The sequence below is a fragment of the Euprymna scolopes genome, chromosome 8, assembly GCF_053919585.1.
Source record: "Euprymna scolopes isolate OS-2025 chromosome 8, ASM5391958v1, whole genome shotgun sequence".
Classification (NCBI taxonomy): Eukaryota; Metazoa; Mollusca; class Cephalopoda; order Sepiida; family Sepiolidae; genus Euprymna; species Euprymna scolopes.
The window spans coordinates 14435568-14445514 of NC_136489.1; the positions used below are offsets into that span (position 1 = coordinate 14435568).

At 34.2% G+C, this 9947-nt stretch overlaps 2 pseudogenes; both read right to left on the minus strand.

Annotated features, from left to right (window-relative positions):
* Nucleotides 1–1313: 1313 nt before the first annotated feature.
* LOC145284199 (U2 spliceosomal RNA) lies at nucleotides 1314–1439 on the minus strand (annotated as a pseudogene).
* A 475-nt stretch (nucleotides 1440–1914) lies between these two features.
* Nucleotides 1915–2061, minus strand: LOC145284272 (U2 spliceosomal RNA; annotated as a pseudogene).
* Between the last annotated feature and the right edge of the window lie 7886 nt (nucleotides 2062–9947).

Sequence of the window (9947 nt, forward strand, 5' to 3'; positions counted from 1 at the left end):
AAACACTTCATCAAATCTGCACACTAACGTAATGTACTTGCAATAACCCTTATCCCTGAGTGGCTTCCGGGCCTTGATAAGTGGTGATCACTTTGTAAAAAAAAAAAAAAATCCACAAGATCAAATATGGAATGCAATTTACAATTTCTGTTACGGACTTAAACAAGGTCAATCATTTTAAGCTTATTCTCGCCTGGATGAATATGTTTTTAATATCAACTGCAAAATGTGGTCTGACCAGAAAAAGGTTCATTTAATATTATGGAAACTAGTGACTGACGAGCATAACAAGTTCGTGGATTTTATTTTACCAGGAAAACCGTCAGAATCAACTGTCGCCGAGACGGTGGACCTTCTTATAGAACTATTTATTCCCAAAGTTTCTTTATTCCATGAATTTGCAGAAGAATACGCAGCCATATTAAATAAATATTGTGACAGATTCATGCAGACAGACGTCAGTGCAGACACTTTAAAATGTTTAGTATTTTCACAACGACTGACTTTTGGTTGATATGCAGAAATTAGGATGCGTGGCCTAACAAAATTTATAAAATGCAGCAAACCTAACCTTACAAAAGTTAACAGAAGTACTGCCAGCAAATAGAAATTATTAAAAAAAGGATTCGATGGATATCGAAGCTGGAGTCGCGGATATAAAACAATAGCAGACAGAAAAAAATTAAAAAAACAACACAAGTAAGGGACGAATGATACACATATCGATATAGCTAAAAAAAATTGAAGAAAGAAAAATCCTGCCTCTGTGTAATCGATGTGGTAATTTGCATTGCGTTAAAGACTGTTCATATTTATTAAGAAAATGTTGAATATGTAAAATAAAAAAATAGGAAAACAAATAAATAATGAAGAAATAAAAGTAAATACAAAACCGGAATGTGTTTGGCGAATACGGAAAATAACGAAGGAAAGTTATAAAAATATATAACTGTAAAAATTCTTGAAATAAATATGTAACTCGATTCGAGTTCAGACCTTTCGATAGCAAATTTAAATACCTGAACGAAATTGAAGAAAACAAGGACGATAGCCATTAGTCGCTTGTTCTTGTGTAATTAATAAATGCGTGAATGTAGGATTGACATGAAATTCTTAAAGATAAACTAAAATGACCGAAAATGGCTTAAATGACATGAATAAATAAAAAGTAAATGACTTAGAATGATGTACTTAAAGATGAATTGAATGACCTTAAGAATGACTTTAATGCTTAAAACTAACTGGAATCCTTCAAAAACAACTTGAATGATCTGGAGAATGAGTTTAATGGCTTTGATACTGACTGGTTGTAAAGTGGATGATCATTTTACATTAAATTAATACAGAAAAGTGATCCCCACTTTATATCACAATAAGTACAGCATGTAGTAAGAACAGATACTACACTTTGATCTTGGCCAAAAGGCCAAAGAAAATGGTATTTATTTGCTCTCCCACCGAGCAAATTAGGCACTAGGCCGATTTTTAATGTGAGGAGTGAAGGAGAATTGGGGACCAACTCCCCGGGGAGTAGGGGAGCTGGATAGTGACAATTGGTATAAATAGTTGCCCCTACATTGACCAAGGTCTTATATGTGGGGGGAACCCCATATATGGTCTTTGCTTGCAGTATCTGTCGGACAGATGGTGTTTATTTGCTCCCCCACTGAGCAAATTAGGCACAAGGCCGTTTTTAATGTGAGGTAAAAACCAGCTCCCCTAAAAGTAGGCAAAAAGGGGGCACTCTGGTTACCAAAAATAATGATTGTCCCAGTATAGAGGGTTTCCCCTCCATTGACTGGTACAAATTATCTTAAGTGCAGCATCTGCCGGAACAGATGGTATTTATTTGCTCCCCCACTGAGCAAATTAGGCACAAGGCCGTTTTTAATGTGAGGTAAAAACCAGCTCCCCAAAAAGGGGGCACTCTGGTTATCAAAAATAATAATTGTCCCAGTATAGAGGGTTTCCCCTCCATTGACTGGTACAAATTATCTTAAGTGCAGCATCTGCCGGAACAGATACTACACTTTGATCTTGACCAAAAGGCCAAGAAAAGAGAATTTATTTGCTCCCCCACCGATCAAATTAGGCACAGGCCCGATTTTTAATGTGAGGAGTGAAGAGAAAATGGGGACCAACTCCCCGGGGAGTAGGGGAACTGGATAGTGACAATTGGTATGAAGAGTTTCCTCTACATTGACCAAGGTCTTATATGTGGGGTTGGTTTTATTTTCTCCCCCACCTAGCAAATTAGGCACACGACTGATTTTTAATGTGAGGAGTGAAGGGGGAATGGGGACCAACTCCCAGGGGAGTAGGGGAGCTGGATAGTGACAATTGTTATGAAGGGTTTCCCCTACATTTTCCAATGTCTTATCTGTGGGGGCGCCCCCACATATGGTCTTTGCTTGCAGTATCTGCCGGAACAGATGGTATTTATTTGCTCCCCCACCGAGCAAATTAGGCACAAAGCCAATTTTTAATGTGAGGAGTGAAGGGAGGGGAAGGGAGAAAGGGGACCAGCTCCCGAGAGGTGGGAAATGGGAGCTGGTTAAAGGTCAGGCATGTGGGGTTGCCCCACATCTGGTCTTTGCTAGTCATAGCTAGTCATAGCTTGCAGTATCTGCCGGAACAGATACTACACTTTGATCTTGGTCAAAAAGCCAAGAAACTCTAAGAACAGCATCTGTTAACAACAGACCTTTATTTTAACCAAAAAGGCCAAACACAAAAATGTTACTGACAGACCGACCGACAGACCGACCGACCGTTCGACGGACCGACGGAGTGACTTATAGAGTCGCTTGCACGCGACTAAAAACCGAAACGCAAAGAACACGCAAAACAACCAACGCTGTTAATGTAAGCAAATTAATTTCCAATGTAAAGTTTTAGTGAAGAGCACATTATTGGGAAAGACAAAAATATTAAAAGCAAATGTATTAAGTAATGCCAGTATCCTACCTGACTCTAACCGGATTCATGGATTTAAATTATGGAACCCGCCAATCAAGAATTTTTGCAAAATGAAATTTAAAAAAACACAACAGACGCCCATGCCTTTAAAACATATTAAAGGAAACTATTATGGTTCTAGGCCACGAAAAGCATAAAGGAGGCACAAGTAATCCAATACTATTGTAGACCGAACAAAAGTAGCTCTCCCCTAATGTAAACAGCCTCTGACCACAAATCAGGCAGAGTACTCTCTCTATATATAACTGATGACACCCTCGCCAACAGACACAGTTGTATATGTATATGCGATTTTTCACCGGATACGTAAACTTCAGCTATACTGCAACAAGCATCAACTCTATATTTTTCCAGTATGGGAACATTATTTACCGTGGGTCAACGTCACTCAAAGATATTACGTGCATCAAATTAATAGCACTCAAACTGAATTGCCGGACCGTTTTACCCGGCGTCTTTACAAAATAGTCAGTTAATCAGGTTAAAAACTCTAGCGAAATCCACTGGGATACGATCGCTCCTTTCTGCTGGACTATTACAATCGGTGCCCTAGGTGAGATTGATTGACCCTTAATTACCTGTAGTGAAGTCTACCAACGCAAAAAAATCAATTGTTTTATTAAATTCTCGCTATTAATACAAGAGATGATGGTAATGAAACGTTTTTCTTGAAGGTAAAAAAAAAAAATATTGGGAGAGCTGTTTTTCTCCCACATTAAAAACGACCTTGTGTCACATTTCGTATTATGTTGGCAAGCGAATAGATATCAGTCGACATACGGCGGATCAACCTGAATCGTTTGTCGGCTACACCGATTGCATGTTTTTCAGTGCATTTTACTTTATTTGGGCGTTTTTTCTAACAGGGCTATAACATATATATATATATATATATATATATAAACTATATAATATATTAATAGTATATAATATATATATATAAATATTTATAAATATATATTAATATATATAATATATATAAATAGTATATATAATATATATAAATATTTATAAATATATATCAATATATATATAATATATATATAAATAGTATATATAATATATATATAAATATTTATAAATATATATTAATATATATATATACATATATATATATATATATATATATATATATATATATATATATATATATATATAATGAGTGTATGATTCTTTTCCGGAATTAATTACATCTAATTGACAATATATCTTCCTGCTCATGTGAAAATGGTTTCTAGAAGATGGCATTAATCAGATTTTAATTTCAACCATTTCCTTAAATTATTGGCATTTTTCTTGTTTTTGATGCTTCAAATCTGCATGCGTAAACCATCTTGTACGACCTCATTACTTGCATTCATCTATTCTATATTAAAGTTTTCCTGTCAAAAATGTCACACGAGTGTAAAGTGCAAACAGATTCGCTCTCTTTTTTTTACAGATTTTTTACTTTTTTTCATTAAAATTCTCTTAAAGTTTACGCACGTATGACATAAAAATATGAAACAAATTAAAATTAAGAAAATGTTTTTATGAATGCATTCAGCAATTCTACCCACTAAGCGATTAAACTCCGAATATCTAACCTATGTATCACTGAGGAACTCTATTCGTGTAAGTACTATTTTATGGATTGTAATCCTTATACTCATTGGTTATGTTGTTTAACCACGTTTCATCCAACTCATCATCTGGTCTTCTGTACGGGATTAATTGCGCCGGGATAGAAATGCTGAGTCTTGTAGCTTTATCGTCAGTAATTATTGTCTTTTATATATGTCGTCTAACCATGTCTTGGCAAGAAAATCCTCTTACCTGCTTGGGTAAGATTGAAACTGCTATCTCCGGACAATGCTACCCTGGAATCGCAGAGATCCAGCGCATTTATCCACTTCACCACGGGTCCCGAAGGACGATCATGATTGGATTTTATGGTTTTGTGACTTAACTTCTGTGTTCCTGTCTGGTTTTTCATTGTCGTGAACGTACCAAATGGTATTTTAAATAAAAATGTTTTGTTTTTTTTAATTATCTGAGATGAGACTTCATTAGTTATGTATTTTGTTGTGGACTGTTATCTTATTATAGTAAGGTGGAAAAACAACAACCCCAAAATATAAACAATATTTAAAAATAACTATTTCTGTTGTAAGGATAGTTAGGGTTCGAACTCCTTCAATTTCTTTTTGGTTGAATATGTATTTTTTGTTTGCGATTGCGTTGCAGTTATTTCTTAACCAATACAGATCATTATGGTTTACCTAACATTGTTTATTGCAATTTTAATTTAATAAAACAACCTATATTTAAATGTTCACCTACGCGGTAAAAAAGTTTGAAGACCAGGCTATGACGGGTATTTGAGGTAGTTTACAATTAGAAGTCTTTATAAAATGGACGCTTTTAATGACGGATATGTAAAGGCAATATTAAATGCACACGCTATCACAGTCAAATGTAAATATGATCAGAGGATAACGTAAGGTTGTTGTATTTCTTGCAGGGAGGTGTCGTCGTTTTGCGACAAACAGCACACGTTATCCTCAACTTTGTTAATTTTAGTTCCCTTTCGTTTTCAGTACACAGAGTACCAAAGAGTATTCTACAGTTATCGAAGCTAGAAGTGTTTTGCTTTATAAGTTTTACAGATAAGAAAAGGAGATTGGAGCTCAGTCGAGCACATGTAATGAAAATAATGATACAGTAAGAAAGAGAATAGTGACGTCACTTATGTGAAAAAAATGTAGAAAAGGCAAGTCGGGAATAGTACGTTATGTGTGTGTAGTGTTTGTGAGGTTATTTCTAGACGGCTTAAACCAGCTTCCTCCGAATTTGGAAGTATCATGGGAATATTAAATTTACAAATGTATGAATATCCCGGTCAGGGAAGATTACAACGTTAGATTTTTGCAAGTTCTTACAGGTAGGTGGTGAGGTCCCCCTACATACAGCGCCAAATAGTCACTCATCTTTATTGCCCAGGCTCAACGTTACTTAACTTTGGTGACAGCGAGCAGTGATCTGTGACTCTGATTTTGCCACATATCATAAAATCACAATTTTCATATCATAGGCTATTAAAATATTATATCATAATATCATATCATGATATCATAATATCATATCATAATATAAAAAATATGTACAACCGACAGCCTGATCTACTCAAAAATGTTACGACCTGTTTCTAAAACGATTGGACAAATAGCCATAACGATCAGTTAATCTCTCAAATGAAAATATATAAATTTCCAGACGGGAATGATATTGCGCACATTTGAAATAAGACCTGTCTATACGATACTGGTTTAGCGATGGTTATGTTACTGGACAGTTAAATCGTGGCAGATCCAGAAATATTCCATTACAAACGTTTTATATATTAGGACCCAACGCCTGTAAGTAGCGATTTAGGTTGTTAGTGTGAATTTTGATTTGTACTAGATAATCGGGATCTGTAAAATCGTTGGTTCTCAGGGTAAGACGAAACAGGGTTAACACGCCGAATGAGCTAAAAAATCAAGGGCTGAACGATATCAAGATATCCAATGACGTTTCGTTTTCGAGCGAAGGCGAAAAGTTCCTAGATCATTATCTCATTGACATTTAAATGAATGGGGCACGCAAATGATGTAGAATCTAAGCTGAATGTCATCTCGAAACTGCTCGTGCCTCGCCCAGTTTCAAAGGTATTTATTAAGCTTAAAAATAAATAATACGTTTGATTAAATAAGATTTCTCTCTAAATAAACAATGACATCGCAGTAAAGTCCCGTTTGTCATTCATGAATAAAATTTTATTCTGTCTAACTTTAAAAAGACGATCACGGCCACAGATGAGAGTGGCCAAGAGAAACACTATAAGAGATGACTATAAATACCTCTATGTATGTAGAACAGATATTATTTTGTTTTATTTAATTGCTTGATCACTCACGAGAGAGAACAAACAGTTAACCGCAACAGGGTAGGAATGCTGAATCTGTCGATCCCGCAGCAATTAACCACCGGACGAAGGTCAGAGGAATAATTAGTCGAAACGTCGTGAAACAACAACTGTAAAGATGAGGACAATAGTCCGCAAATAAATAAATAAGATATACAAATTACTCACCTAAAAAAATCCAATAATTAAATAAGAAATATTCAGAGAATGTTTAATTAGCAAAACGGAATGTGGGAAAAATAAAACAATGATAGTTTCATTGTAATAAAACAATGACTGACATGTTACAAGGTTTATACATGTAGTGTAGGTAGAGAGCTTGGTTTAAGCAGAACAACAAAAAATATATAACAAAGAAATGCCTTTATACTTTTTAACAAAAAAGTGGTAAGATTGATCTGTGACGTCAGTTAGCTAAGAAAGAAGTGGCGGTTGTAATATAGTCACAGAAACAATTTTGGCAGTCAGTTGGCTAGCAGATAAAAAAAGTGAGAGGAATCACAGAGTTGTTGGCTAGGAAAAAAATTTGGATTGGGTCTGGGGGATTATCTATGGACCAACCAGCGAAGCTGTAAATAAGAGAGAAAAACTCGGAGTAAAGTCACAAACAACAAAATATGATACTTATAAAGTGATTTGATCTTTATGAGTTTCTTTGGAGGAAAATTGTCTCCAGTTTCAGTACAGCACGTTAAGGAACTATTCAAAAAGATATGTGCCCATTTGGCTAATGTTTAACCAGACAAAGATGTTCGTCTTTTTGTAAAACAACTATATATAAACTGTTATGTGCCCCGTTTGCTAAACCGTATCAATCTGTGTAATTGTATATTTGTAAATGTCCTCACGCATCCGGCCGCTCAATGGCATACTACATGCAAAAAGAGAACATTACAACAATACAAACTATATATATATATATATATATATATATATATATATATATATATATATATATATATATGTGTGTGTGTGAGTGTGTGTGTGTGTATACATCTGTATGCATTTACCTAGAAATAAGCATTATCTGCGAAATAATATCCACAAGGCTATCAACTAGCTTAATAGTTCCCCATTCTTTTCATTACCGGGGTCATTGTTTTGGTTGCCCTGAAGCAAATGCTTAGCAAATAGAGTAAAATTTGGCATCGTTACTAGGTTCGGATCTCAAGACCGTCAGAAATTGTCACTACTACACATATTATTATTAATAATATTACATAAGCATGAAACACTAGTGACTGTAGGTATGAAGAATAATTATATATGTTATATTCTTAATTCTTGGCATAATTATATTTATAATCTTGATTCTTGACGTATCCGAATTCCACGTAGTGCTCTGTAATTTCGCCAATAATATTGTTTTGCTTGCTATCGATTGTTTCCCGAAGCCGAAAGAGCTCTCGAAAAATTCTGCAAATTTTATTTAAAGTTTTGTACCTCCAAACAATAATATGTATTTATCATAAAGAATAAAGCAGCCACTAAAATTTACTTATAAGCGACTGGGATAATTTGTTAAAATTTACACTAATGAACTGTATGTGCCTGGCAGTGTTCTTAGGTAGATTTTGTATCGAAATGCTTCTTAAAATCTTGATAATCAATAATTGAATATAATCCGATGAAGGAAGGATCAGGCGGTATTGTTTTCAAATCACAAGTGCTGATTTGAAAAAGTTTATTACCGAAGTAGCAGAAAGGTCGGCAGTAGATTCTCTGATTTGATAGGAGTTTGTTCGGAATGAGTGTTTCTATTTAGAACGTCATTGCACCATGGTATTTGACTTTTGCATTTTAAGCTTTCATTTAAGCCAATGTATAAAAATGATTTTATAAAATCCACAGTAGGTTCTTTTCAGAACAATGCAGACTACAGTGTATTATTGCGTATTAAGTAATTGCGGAGAGGCATGTAAAACCTCTTCCGAGTGCACTGCGGTGGGTCTCCAACTAGAGCAGGCATTTGACTGAAAAATGGGCGATCTATCCGATTTCAATGAATAAAAATAAAGTAGGATGACAGATTCATTGACTCTAATTAAACTCCGAGCAATGTCCAGTCTCCCTGCTGGTAGATAATTACAATTAACTTTATTAACACGTAAAAAAGTAGCGTTGAAGCGCAAAACAAAGGTTTTAGAAACTCAGCGCTGACGAGTACTTAAGCTAGTTTACAATAAAATGAATTTATCAAATATAATTTTTCATTCCTAAAATAATAAATGTGTAAGTGTGGCAGACAAACAGGCCGACCGATCGACTGACCTATCTTCTCTAACCAATGAAACGACATGTCTCCAAAACGGTTAGAAAAAAGGCCATAATGATTCGCTCACCTCTCAAACGAAAACATAGAGATAGATAATTGAAACTAAATTATCTCATTTAAAACTCGAGAATAATACGAAAAATTAAAACGGAGAAAAAATAAAATAAACATACGTACATACACATACATATATATGTGTGTGTGTCTATACATGTACACATTTTTCATAAACGCATATATGCCTATATATCTGCATATTTATACACACTTACATATATATATATACGTACATATATGCACATACACACTTATTTATACACACATTCGCGCATATATATGTATATATATACATAATACATACATATATATATATATATATATATATATATATATATATATATATATATATAAAGCTTACATAAAATGGAGCGGGGATAAATCATATATATACATACATATATATATATATGTATATATATATATATATATATGCATATTTATACACACTCATATATATATATATGTAAAATTACATACATATATATGTATATATATATATATATATATATATATATATATATATATATATTGTCACATAAAAGGCAGCGTAAATAAATTTTAAAAGCCAATGTAAGACAAGTGACGTCTTTAGAGGTTGTCAGTATGAATATTGAGCGTCGAATGGAATAAATGATGGCGAACTAGTTGTGCTCTCTAATTGCGCCATTTGTCGTGCGTCCCACGCTT